The 13,524-nt window shown below is 48.9% G+C and overlaps 1 long non-coding RNA gene across 1 annotated transcript in view; it reads right to left on the bottom strand.

The window, feature by feature from the left end:
* Positions 1-12,190, bottom strand: part of LOC135272579 (uncharacterized) — a 137,485-nt gene extending 125,295 nt beyond the window's left edge. The window contains exons 1-2 of the long non-coding RNA XR_010340599.1: positions 12,106-12,190; positions 11,069-11,113 (exon numbers count right to left, since the gene is read on the bottom strand). This is a non-coding gene — a long non-coding RNA (uncharacterized LOC135272579). The remainder of the gene's footprint in view (positions 1-11,068; positions 11,114-12,105) is intronic.
* Between the last annotated feature and the right edge of the window lie 1,334 nt (positions 12,191-13,524).

Genomic DNA, 13,524 nt, shown 5'->3' with positions numbered 1-13,524 from the left:
AAACGGTAAGACTAAGGCTCCCAAGAGAAACGGACATCGAGGCAACAGTTTACCATCTGACTCCAAGCCCCTCACTGTAATTCACACTATCCTTGAAAGTTGAGCATGAATTAGGATGAGGGGAGGAGTTCAACAGACATAGCTCAGAGAACAGTCATTGATGAGTACATAGGGCAGGGGCTGGACAAGGCTGGTTGATTACAGTGAGCTGAATCAACATCAGTCCTTGCCCTTCAGGACCTCCCAGTCTGGTTAAGGACCGATTGTGACAAAAGCTATCTGGTGAGTGTGATACTGGTGGGATGGACATTTTTCCCAAGAAGAAGTAGGAATAGGCCTTCAGATTCCACAAGAGAAGCTAGGAAATCACCTGGGGGAGATGCCAGTTGAGCCAGGCTTGAAATGGTACGGTCCTTCTCTTATTATGCATGGCACAGAGCAGGGACCCAGGGGAGGGATGGATAGATGGATGGATGGATGGATGGGTGGATGGATGGGTGGATGGATGGGTGGATGTGTGGGTGGATGGATGAGTGGTAGGTGAAAGGGATGGCAAATGAGGCAGTGGATAAATGATAAGTAGACAGATGACTGGGCAGGTCCAGTCATAGATAGGTGGATGGATAAACGAGTGAGTGGGCAGATGGATGGTTGGATGGGTGAGTAGATGGATGAGCAGATGGATGAATGGATGGATGGATAGATGAGCAGATATAAGAACAAATGTTATTGAACTGATTCTTACAACAATTCTGTCAAATAAAAGAATGAATGTGACAGCCTCCCCTACCCCAAGTTATCAAGATGAAAAAAAAGTGACTTGTTTAAGGTCACATGGTAAATTAACGGCAAATCCAGGACTAAGATTCAAGGTTTCTGACTCCTGTCTAGTACTCTTCCCACTCTATAACCCTCCCTATTTCATTCTCCTATTCCCCTCCTCCTCCACATAAATAGTTATGGCAAGAAGAAAGGAAAGGAAAAGAGGAAAGAAGAGAAGTAGAGAGAAAGAAGGAGGGAGGGAGGAAGGGAAGGAAGCAATCATGACTTTGTGGTAAGGGTCCTGGGTTCTGGCCCCTGATCTTGGACAAACCATTTGATTCATCTTGGCCTCTTTCTCTATTAGTAAAAATGGCCTTAGCTCACAGGCAGGAAAAGTGCTTTGAAAGGCATGAAGAGCCCCTGCAAATGGGAAGAGAAGAGAGTCGTTTCTTTCATAGCTCCTCGCCAACTGAGTGATGCCCCCTGGCTTCCAGACAGAAATGACTCCAAGGGCCCAGTCAGGAGAACAACCCCACTGACTTCATCCAGGACCCCGCCCCAGCATGGAGGCTGGGAGGTAGGGGCAGGGGCGAGGTGTGGGAAGACAAGCACAGCCCTGGCGCTGGGCTCTGGGTTCCATCCCCACTGCTCTTCCCCTTCTTTGGTAGAAAGGTAGCTACAGTGTGGATGCTGGGGCCAAGGGCCTAGGTTAGAAATCAGGCTTTGCCCCTTCTTAGCTGTGTGGCCTTAAGCAGGTCCCCTAATCTCCCTGTGCCTCAGTTTCCTGACATGTAATGAGGAGATGCACGTGCCTCACAGGGTTGTCACAAAGATTAAATGACTTAACATACACAAAGGGCTTAGAACAGCACCCCACACATAAGATGCACAATCACAATTACGTGTTAGCTGTTAATACCATCTGAGGCTTCTCCTTGGCGTTGAGTCCTCCAGGAAGCTTCCCTGACCCACAGGCTGGGTTACACTCCGCTTTGCTCCCACAGGCTCCTGTGCTTCCCTCCAATGAGGCCTTCAAGTTAAGTACTTAAGTCCTATACTTGAGCCCACTTCACAGAAAAAGAAACTGAAACCCATAGAAGTTAGGTGACTTGTCTCCCTGCCCTGATCATCCATCCTTGGCACACATATCTCCAAATACAGGAAAATCCCCCAGCTTCCAACCACCCCACCTACCCTGGGCAGGCAGTACCAACTGAGCTGAGTTTTGTAGGGTAAGAGGTAGCCAGGAGAAAGTGGGGCCTGAGATAGGAGGCATTCCAGCAGAGGCCCTGCAGGATAAAGCCGCCAAGATGAGAACCCCCAGTGTGTGAGGCAGCAGTTCGGTGGTGCTGGAACACGAAGTAAGCAGGGTGCCAGCAGGGGACTGAGATGGAGAGGGGGGCTCTACCACATCACCACGGCCTGGGATGCCAGGCCGGGAGGCTCAGACATGAAGCTGCGGACACAGGGAGGCCAGCAGACCATTTTCAGCATCACATGGAAATGGCCAGATTTCCCTTGAGGGCCCTCAGTGAGCAATAAACACTGTGCAAAGCTTACTATTATGGCTAATAATGGTTTATCACTCTGCACCATAATTGCCATTTCCAGGTCCATCTTCCACTAATTCATAAAGCCCACTAGGGCAGGATGTGTAGGTCTCGCTCATCCTGTGTCCCTATGCTTGCCACAGAGGAGACGCTCAAAATGTGTCTGTCCAATGATTAATAATTACTTAACAAGAAAAGGCAGCACATGATGCCAACTGTTGTGAATTGTTTTGCAGAGAAAAAACTCTGGAGTCAGGCAGCCCTCAGTCCAAACACTGATGCCCCAGTCTCACTGAGGAATGGCCTTGGCCAGCTGCCTTCCATCTCTGAGTCTCAGCTTCCTCCTCCTCCAAGTGAGTTTAATCATTCCTTCCTCTTGGGGTCAAGGTGGAGCTCCCAGCACGGTGCCTGACACACAAGCGGGCCCTCAACAAACAGCAACTAAAAGAACGATATGAAGATCTCTAGGCCTGGCATGGTGGCTCACGCCTATAATCCCAGCACTTTTGAAGGCTGAAGCAGACAGATGGCTTGAGCTCAGGAGTTTGAGATCAGCCTGGGCAACCTGGTAAAACCCTGTCTCTACAAAAAAAAAAAATTAGCTGGGTGTGGTGGTTCACGCCTGTAGTCCCAACTACTTGGGAGGCTGAGGTGAGAGGATCACCTGAGCCTGGGAGGTGGAGGTTGCAGTGAGCAGAGATTGCACCACTGCACTCAAGCCTGGGTGACAGAGGGAGACCCTGTCTCAAAAAAAAAAAAAAAGAAGTCTCTGGGTACAAAGTTGCAAAACCACTGCCTATTTCCGACATTGGCAAACAGGACGGGGAGTGTAAAGGGGCAGAATTTTAATTCTTAGAGACATAGATTTGAATCCTGGTCCTGTTCTTTCCTAGCTGTGCAACCTTAGGGAAGTACAGGAACCTCTCTGGTTTCCTAATGTGTTCATTCCAGGCATTCTTAATAATATCAATCTTGAAGAGTTGTTGCATGGACTAAAGGAGACAACAGATATGAAAGTGCTTTGTATACAAATGTGGGCGATTATTATTATCATGACCATTCATAAAACCCGGGTGGAGCTTCCTGCTATAGGCAAGTTCTGTCCCACTCCACCAGCAGTCCAAGGTCTGGCCCAGTGCTTTGTTCCCAGGAAGGGCATAGCTGGAGGGGCCAGCTGGGTTGGGGCAGAGGCCAGGGCAGGCTCCTCGCTCCCACCATCTGCACCACGGGGTCGGCCCATCTGTCCAGCAGTGGGCACACATGTGGCCTCATCTGAGGGTATGAGGTCATCAGGGTCAAGAAGAAGAAAATTGGGGGCAGATGAGGAGAAGATTCCAGCTTATTTTTAGAAAACAGGGAAAGAGAGGAACACAGGAAGGGCCTTGTTCCTCAGCATTTCCACCATGTGGATGGCAGGCCGGAGGGCGGGCAGGCAGCCAGGCCAGGGCTGGGGACAAAGATGTGTCCACTTCTGCGGCTGCTGCTACAACCACCACAGGGTGGCCATCCTTGCCCACCGCACCAGCCTAGGCCTGGTCCCAGACCTGCACCCTGTCCCTTGAGGGACTCCTCTCTTCCCAGACAAAACTGAATTTGAATGGTAAATCAGATTGAATTTTTAAATTAATTGATTTATTTTTAAATTAATTTTAAAGCATTATAAAGAACGAAGATTACAAATTCCATCCTTCAAACATGCATCAAGCAGCTATTCTGTGCTATTTCTGTGTCAGGCACTGTGAACAAAATTAATAAACTTAACAAGGTCCAAGTTGGTGGAAGAGCCTCTAATTCCAGTAGGAAAGAAGGACTGGAAGTTCCCTGAAAGTACAGACTATGCCTGTCGTGCTCACAGCTGTATTTCCAGTGCCCAGCACATAGGCCGCGCTCAGTAAGTACCTCCAGAATCAGCTGCAACTATCCAACCCAAGGCAGGCCGAGGGGTTGTATGAAGACACAGAGCGAAAGGGGCCTGCAAACACTGCCAATACCAGCCGTGTGATCTAGGAAGGCTCCCAGAAGAGTTGTCAATCGTGAGCTTTGAAGGCTGGGAGGAGGTGATGGAGTACACGGTATAAGCATAATGTAGGAGGTGGGGAAGTTTAAACCACGCATGAGACATACAAGTGGGAGAAGAAGACATGGGGCAGGAATGGATGGGTTTGGGAACTGCGTCCCCCTTTGCACCTTCAACCTCAGGTGACTGCACAGCCCAGCCCTGTCACTGCAGCATTCTCACTTCCAGCCCCAGCTATATCCATGGGAATTCTTGTAATACGGACCCCAGGACCCTAAAGGAAACTGCATCAGTCCAGAGGTGTTGAGCTAGCAGGACTATATCTGGGCTTGAGGAGGGACCCGCTAGTTGCAGTGTAAACAGCCCAAGGGGTGGAATCTGATGGCAGCAAGGCCAATGGGCCCTCACAGGATAGGGCCTGCACAAAGTAGGGCATGGCACACAGTAGGCCGATAAGATGTACAAATCTCCTCCTCCCAATCCTCCCTGGGGTCTCAAAGTCCTGGAACCTCTTGGGGTTAACCTGCCCTGGGTTCTAACAGGTGGCACTACAGAGTGATTAAGATGGTGACTGTTGCCACCCATTAAGAGGGTGAGCCAGATTGCTGAGACGTGAATGCTGGCTCTTCTGTTTCCTGTGGTTTAGGATCAGTTGCTTTACCTCTCCAAGCCTCTATTTCTTTGTCGGCAGGATGGATGTAGCTATAGTCTGTAACACACAGGTTTGTTGTGACAATGAGTCAATCTATATAAAGCACTCTAAACAGTGCCTGGCACTCAGTGTTAGCTGTGCCACTATCAACCTACAGCAGGCTGTGTGCAGCAGAGGGTCTGGGGAAGAGTGGATCGCGTGTGCACAGCCCTCTCCAGCAGGACCTTTGCTGGACGTTGGAGCAACCAGAGGGTGGTGGGTTTGGTGTCAATGAAGAGACTGGGCTAGGCCCAAGAAAGCTGGAGGCCTGCTCCTCGGCAGTGAAATCAGCCGAAGGCTGGATGTCAGCAGGCCCCGCGCTGTGAGCATCTTTGTGGCTCCCGTGAGCATCTTTGGGAAGAGCATGGCACTGGTACCAAAAGAGATACATACACCAATGGAACAGTGTTCTGTTCTGAGGCCTCAGAAATAACACCACACATCTACAACCGTCTTTGACAAACCTGCCAAAAACAAGCAATGGGGAAAGGATTTCCTATTTAATAAATGGTTTTGGGAAAACTGGCTAGCCATATGCAGAAAAACTGAAACTGGGCCCCTTCCTTACACCTTACACAAAAATTAAGTCAAGATGGATTAAAGACAAACATAAGACCTAAAACCATAAAAGCCCTAGAAGAAAACCTAGGCAATACCATTCAGGACATAGGCATGGGCAAAAACTTCATGACTAAAATACCAAAAGCAATGGCAACAAAAACCAAAATTGACAAATGGGATCTAAGTAAACCAAAGAGCTTCTGCACAGCAAAAGAAACTATCATCAGAGTGAACAGGCAACCGACAGAATGGCAGAGAAGTTTTGCAATCTATCCATCTAAAAAGAGCTAATCCCCAGAATCTACAAAGAACTTAAACAAATTTACAAGAAAACAACAAACAACCCCATCAAAAAGTGGGCAAAGGATATGAACAGACACTTCTGAAAAGAAGACATTTATGTGGCCAACAAACATGAAAAAAAGCTCATCATCACTAGTCATTAGAGAAATACAAATTAAAACCACAATGAGATACCATCTCACACCAGTTAGAATGGCAATCATTAAAAAGTCAGGCAAAAGCAGATGCTGGAGAGGATGTGGAGAAACAGGAACACTTTTACACTGTTGGTGGGAGTGTAATATTAGTTCAACCACTGTAGAAGACAGTGTGGCAATTCCTCAAGGATCTAGAACCAGAAATACCATTTGACCAGCAATCCTATTATTGGGTATATACCCAAGGGATTATAAATCATTCTACTATAAAGACACATGCACACATATGTTCACTGTGGCACTGTTTACAATAGCAAAGACTTGGAACCAACCCAAATGCCCATCAATGATAGACTGGATAAAGAAAATGTGGCACATATACACTGTGGAATACTATGATGCCATAAAAAAGGATGAGTTCACCTCCTTTGCAGGGACATGGATGAAGCTGGAAAGCATCATTCTCAGAAAACTAACACAAGAACAGTAAACCAAACATCACATGTTCTCACTCATAAGTGGGAGTCGAACAATGAGAACACATGGACACAGGGAGGGGAACATCATACACCAGGGCCTGTCAGGGGAGGGGGGTCTAGGGCAGGGATAGCCTTAGGAGAAATACTCAGTGCAGATGACAGGTTGATGGGTGCAGCAAACCACCATGGCACATGTATACCTATGTAACAAACTTGCATGTTCTACACATGTATCCCAGAACTTAAAGTATAACAACAATGAAAAATGATCAGAATTTTCCAAATTGCTTGCTTTGCTATTCTCAGCCCCTCCTCAGCCCCTGTCCTCAAACTCTTCAGTAGAACTTTGAAAAGTATCAGGAACAAGAAGGTGAAAGTCTAGAGCCCCCAGAGAGAAGCGTTAATCTCAAGTCCATGTGGCTGCACACCTGCGAGAGCTGCCAGTGGAGAAGTATGAGAGAGTGTGGGGTGTGTGTGTGCATAAATGTGCAAAGGTGAGCATGTATGTGTCCCTGATAAGAGCATATACTTGGACAGACACAGGCGCTGATGTGCATGTCAGCAAGGGGCTGTATTAACACAGTGGTCATGGCCACGCCTCTATGTGATTGTGCGCTTGTCAGTGTGCCTGTGCCTGCATCTACCATGGGTGTGTTCCCATGTGAACAGCAGCCTGGCCACAAAAGGCACAAGAGATGGCTGGCATATGTTATGCATTTAACAGCCTGGTGCACAGTGAGTGTTCATCAACTGTGATTTCTATGTCCATTTACCTAAGTGTGTAAATGCACTAAACACACTTGACAATGTGTAGAGTTTGGCTGTGTGTGACTCCTACACCAGTGCTTCTTGACAGGTCCAAAGGAACTCCTACCAGGGGCAGCTGAAGGCTGAGAGGCAAGTTCCCAGCTGCCACCCAAGGATCTTCTCCAGATCTGCCCTGCTGTGGGAGGCCAGAGACCAAGCTCCTAGCTCTAGTCTTGTAGCAGTTAACAAGTGTCTGTTCCTTTCTGGGCCTCAGTTTCTCCACCTTTGTCAGAAGGAGCAGCCTGGATCTCTGAGGGGCTCCCCACTCTGAAGACCCCTGGCTCCACAGAGGAACGTAATTGGGACCAGCTGCCACTCAAGCAAGCATGGAGACATTGAGGAGGGGGGTCGCTGGGCTTCCCCAGCCGCCGGACACTGCCCTGTGGCTTATGTCAAATTGTCAGACCCAATCCTGCCTTCCTCCTGGGCAGGTCTGCCTTCAATGGACGTCAGAGAGGTGGCCTGTCCAGCCACTGTGTTTACAGTGCTCAGACGCCGCCGGGAACCTGATCCAGGCATTCCAGGGTGGGCAGCCCCACTGGGCCTGCGCTGTGTCCACACTCATTTCCTGGAGACTGAACACGGCTGGCCCGCCCAGTTCGCTGGGTCCAGCTGCCCAGCTATCCTCCCACAGAAGGTCCAGCTCTTAGAGGCAGGCACCTTGAATGACTGCAGATGGCACCAGGGCCCAGGGAACCAGTAGTAGGACTGGGTGGGGGTGCAGGGTGCAGAGGGAGAAAGGAGGAGTGTCCTTGCTCCAGACAGTTTCTCACTATTCCTTCAGGTGAGGGGGCTCTCCTGCCCCCTCTGCCAGGCGCATGTGCCCTGCTGCCTTGTGCCCTGCCTGCCGCCTTGTTGACCGATACACACATTCACTCACTCACTCAGTTCTCTCCATCAGGGTTTCAGCAAACCCTATGGCCCTACAGCTAGATCTGGCCTCCGCCTGCAAGCTAAGATTGCTTTTACATTTGTAAATGTTTGAGGGGAAATTAAAAAAAGAAGATTGTGAGACACATGAAAATTATATGAAATTCAAATTTCAGTCCATAAACAAAGTTTTTGTCCATAAACAAATTTCATTGGAACACAGCCACGCTCATTCATATTTCCGTATTGTCTGTGGCTGCTTTTGCGCCACAATGGCAGAGTCGAATAATTGTGACAGAGACCATGTGGCCTGCAGAGCTGAGATATACACTATATGCCCCTTCACAGAAAATGTTGGCCAACCTCTGATCTAAATTATTCATGAGTGGCAGTATAAATCCCAGGTATCAACCATGGGAACCCACATAGGAGCAAGGGGATGCAAGAAACGTCACTTGCTTTGTTTCCTGTAACTTAATTTCTTACCCCAAGTTTCTGGGGTCATTCCCCATTTCTGGAATCTTACATGATGTCAAGATGTGGGGCCCAGGCAGGGAAGGGCACTTAGTCCCTGAGAATTGACCCACGTTGCTTATACCTGAGAAACCCCACTTGACCCTGCCTATCTGGCTGCCTCTGCCACCAAAATGGCAACATCTCCTGGATGCGCCCACAGCCCCTTCTCCCAGGGTGCTTGTTACCTCCCCAGCAAAGCTGCCTGGAACAGAGACCTGGTCTTGTCTCTCTCCTCCTCCCTTTTGTGTTTCTTAGAGATACTCTCATTTATCCTTCTTCTCCCCTTTACTTCCTCTGTAAACGTTCTCAATTCTAAAAGCTCAGAGATTTGCAGAACAAAGGCCAGAAAGTCTTGCAGGCTTTCTGTGTCCTGCCTGTCACATACCTCCCCTGGGACAATGAGCTCAGAGCCAGGGGCCTGGGAGAAGGAGGAGGGCCTAGGAGGAAGGACAAACAGACCCAATGGAAACTCAAAATCCAGCCAGACATGCATTCATTCACTTTGTACTCCACTACCTCCAAAAGTTAATTTCCTCATCCCCTGACTCACTCCTTCAGTCATTCCTTGTGGAATACTCAAGACCCCCATCAGACTCAAAAGGAAGACAGATGAGCAAGGCGCAGTCCAGCCCTCAAGTTGTCCACAGTCCAAGGCAATGGCTGACAATAACTGTTTAACAACTGGCTCTTTCAGAGGAAAATGCTCTTTATCTGTAGCATTTGCTGATTTCTGTGATGTTAATATCCCACCATGGCCAATTTCAAGCTACCCACACGAGACCACTGAACATAGACTTGGGAAGAGATGTGTGCCATCAACTCTCACAGCTGGTAGGAGCCAACTCCAGTACACCATTGCTCCCAGGGGATTCAGACACACAAACAGACATTGCACACACTTCAGTAGTTGTGAAATGAGAAAAGCAAAGGGGCAGTGGGAGCACAGAGGAAGAGTACCAACCCTGGCTTGGAGGGTCCATCCAGGGGCTTCTTAGAGGAGGTGGCATTAGAACTGGACCCCAGAGGAAGAGTAGGAGTTTGCTGGGCAAAGACGGGAGGAAAGGTCTTCACAAGCAGCTCACTCCACCTGTCTCTGCTTCCTCTGCACTCCTAGGTAACTAACCCCCACAGCCTGAGACACACTTTTATATACAATTTGGCATCATATTTCTCCAGAGGCTCCAAAGGTTCTTAAAGCCAGGAAGCAACTGCATGGGCCATACGAGGCTGGTGGAGGGAGCTGGCTGGAGACCACGAGAAGGTTACAGCCTGTGATTGATGTGCTATTGCTCCTGATTATCCCTGCCCCAGCTTCCTGCCCCGTAAGAGGATTTACATTGCCAAGTAGCTTGCAGGGTCTTCTGTGGGCAGAGTTTACATGGGACTCAGCCACACCTCTTGCTTTGGCCGGTGAACTATGAGTGGAAGGGACATTAAGAGCTACTGTGTGGTTCACCATTTCACCTTTTGCTCTCTGCCCTGAGTATGTCGTGCCCCAAATAGGGACAGCTGCTTCACAAGACTCCTGGAATAAAGAGGACACATGGAGCAGAGCCACAGTCAACCCACAGCCACCGCAGGCAGAATGTCATGTGGGCAGGAAGTCAACTTTTGTTATTGTAAAGCCACCATGCCATGGTGGGTCTATTACCACAGCATAATCCAGAAAAAAACTGACTAATACTCAACCCATCCCCATCCAGAACTGGCACATGCCCCAACATCCCCTTGGCGAGCCCACAGAGACACACTGAGTTTCCACATCTCCTCCAGTCTTGAACAATGGTTGATGCAACACAGGCTGATGAGGCAAGTCTGGAGTCCCTGAAATGTCCACAATTCTCTACAGTTCTAGGGTCACCCCATGGTCCTAGATGGAAAGCAAAAGGATCCACTTAGTAGAGACTTCTCCAGTTCAATTCTCCCCATCTAACAGTAGTGATTTGTAAATGTCTCTCTTGGCATCAAAAAAAAAATGCGCTCAGTCTCAACCCAAAATCACCGCAGACATTAAAAACTCTTATTTGAAAACAGACCAAATGCAAAAAAACCTTCTGTCCAAAAATGGAGTCAGAGTGAGGTCAACAGGAAGTGGACTCTGCTGGGCAATGCCTGGGGCAAAACAGAGTCAGACGCAGCCATCCCTCAGGGAGCTCCCAGGCTGGTGGAGCCAACAGACACAAGTACAAATAAATAAATACATGTAATTGACTGGGGTGCTCACCTGCTTTTCAAAGTGCTGTGGGATCACAGGGGTGGCAACAATGAACTCTACCTAGACAGCCAGAAATCTTTACAGGTAAGGGATAAAGAGATGGATGGTGGGCGATGATGGATGGATAAGGGAGGGAAGGAGAAAATAAAACAAAATCTACCTGGAAGGATCAGAGGACCTTTCACAACGGACATCTGCACCAGACCTGGAAAATGAGAACATCATCAGGTAAAGAATACGGACAGAAGATGCTGCTCCACACAGGAAGAAAGCCCTCGTGAAGACAGGAAGAAATGAGGTTCACTGATCTAGGACAGGACAAAGGCAAGAAATACAATGGGCCACCATGGCACACTGGAGAGAGAAGTGACTGGGAGTCAGACAGAGTTCTGGACTCAGTGTCACCACTTTCTGGCTGTGTCACTTTGGGCAAGTTACTTAACCTCTCTGTGTTTGTGCTACTACTATCAAAACCAACTGCAACTTGGGAGTAATAACCCTTTCTTGTAAGGTTATTGAGGCATTTTAGTGAGATGATATAAGCAAAGCATCCAGCACACTATCGTGCAATTAATGATGGCTCCCTCTTGCTTCTCCCAGGTTCAGCTCTCCCAGGGTCTGGGCCCTGCAGTGGTAGGGCTCTGCCTTCTGGCTAAGACCACCACTTCCTCCCTGTTCCTGGACTTTGCTTCACAAAACTCTTTCCCCAAGGGCCCTCTCTGCCCTCCTGCCCCTTCAGCCACTCCACTCCAGTCTCTGCACTTAATTGTCCCACGTGCACCAGTCAGCCCAGGATGCTCGCCAGGCTGTAGAGTGAGGCTGCTGGATCTCATGCCCCAAGGAAGACATAGGCAGCCAAGAAGATAGTACAAAGATCAGGTGGAAACGCCAGAGGGGCCAGGCCATGCCCTTGGCTGCCACCCTTGCTATCTCGCCTCTCCTGGACTATGATGTCCCTGATGCTATTCCTGGTCTTGAGGCCAGTTTCCTGTCCCACTCCCTCTAGTGCAGCTATCCCCATGAGATGGGAAAAGCCAAATAGCAATTAACTAAATTTAGAAGCAAATCCTCATTACAAATGTTACGGACACTCAGGCCAGGGCCCAGGAAGGGAGGTGATTCAAGATTTGGAAATGTCATTCAAGGCCTTTTGGAATTTAGTATGCACTCAATTAATATTTTTTAGCAAATGCATACCTGTCTCTGCTCACCTCCCCTGTTGCTCACACAGTCCTGTCCTCCAGTCCACTGAGCCACCTGTGACTCACTCTGCTTGCAACAATTGGACCTTTGCTTCTGCTGTTCCTCTGCCTGCAGCATGGACCCTGCCCCCTGCTCTTGTTTGCTGAACTCTGCCTCATCCTTCAGAGTCTGGCTTAGACATCACTTTTCCCAGGAAGACTCCCCTGCATTCCTACGGCTTCCCCACTATCCCAGTCACAGGTCTTACCTACTGTGCAGACTGCATTTGGGTGGTCTCCATGCATTTCTGCCCCCCTCATTGGACTGTGAGCTCCTCCAAGGACAAAGATGGGGTCCCTAACACCCAGCAAGGGATCTGGCTTAGAGGAAGGACTCTGAGTATTCGATGAGTGAATACATGTATTTTCACGTCAGGTCATCCCCAGGAGCTGGGTTCTCTGGGGAGAAAGGGAATGAAGTCAGGAGCAGCAGTAGCCCTCCAGGCCACCAGGGGCACCACACAGAAGTTAGGCAGGAATCCTGCTGAATGCCTCCCTCTCCCCCTGGTGGTCTAAGCAAATTACTGCAGCTTCTCATGGACTCCCCAAGGAGCAGCTCAGTTTTGGGACAGTCTGGGCTGAATTCTGAGACCACAGAATCCTGGAATATTAGAGCCAGAGAGATTTTACATCTCAGAGAGCTTGAGCACCATGCCTGTCCCATTTAACAGATAGACAAATTGAGGTCCGGAGAGAATGTAGACTGCCAAAGGAAAATCCAGCTGGAGCAAGAACCCAGATCTCCTAAGGAATATGAAAAACAGTTTGAGGACAGGAATGTTCAAAGCAATGAGACTTCCAGCCTGCAGTGCTGCCTGATTGGCCCCTGGGTTCTATTTTGTCTCTTCAGGCTGCATGCAGCCAGAGCTGGGCGTGGGCTATCACTTGTCAGATACTTGGCAATTACTTTGCCCTAAATCTTCTCTTTTAATGCCATTGTATGCTCTGGAAGGCGGGTTGGGATTTGACTCTGTCCATGACTGGGAGTATAACTTCAGACAAGCTGCCTCCCCGTCTCTGCTATTGGTTTTCTCAGTTACTACTAGAGGGTAGGCTCGACCAAGAGTAGCAAATAGGTTTCCTTTCGGTACCAACCTTGATTAGCAGTGGCTGCTTCTGAAGATCTGTAAGGGCAGGGGTGCTGTGAATGATTAGCCAATGCTGTCATGGGACCAGGGAGCAGCTTTGCACTCTCCAGAGTCACCTAGATCTATAAACGCCAAACACTGACCAGGGTTCCTAAGGCCCTGAGCCCTTTCTAGCCCTCACCATCTGGATTTCTTCTTCCTCCTATCTCTACTGCAACCATCAAAAGTGTTATCAACATCCATGTTGGATACAAAGTTTTCAGAGATAATCTCACAAGATCCCTGTC

This window comes from Aotus nancymaae, unplaced genomic scaffold (genome assembly GCF_030222135.1).
Source record: "Aotus nancymaae isolate 86718 unplaced genomic scaffold, 86718_ANA_hifiasm-v0.15.2.pri h1tg000007l, whole genome shotgun sequence".
In the NCBI taxonomy this organism is placed as follows: domain Eukaryota; kingdom Metazoa; phylum Chordata; class Mammalia; order Primates; family Aotidae; genus Aotus; species Aotus nancymaae.
The sequence above is the reverse complement of the archived record's forward strand: the minus strand, read 5'-3'. Positions and strand labels throughout refer to the sequence as shown.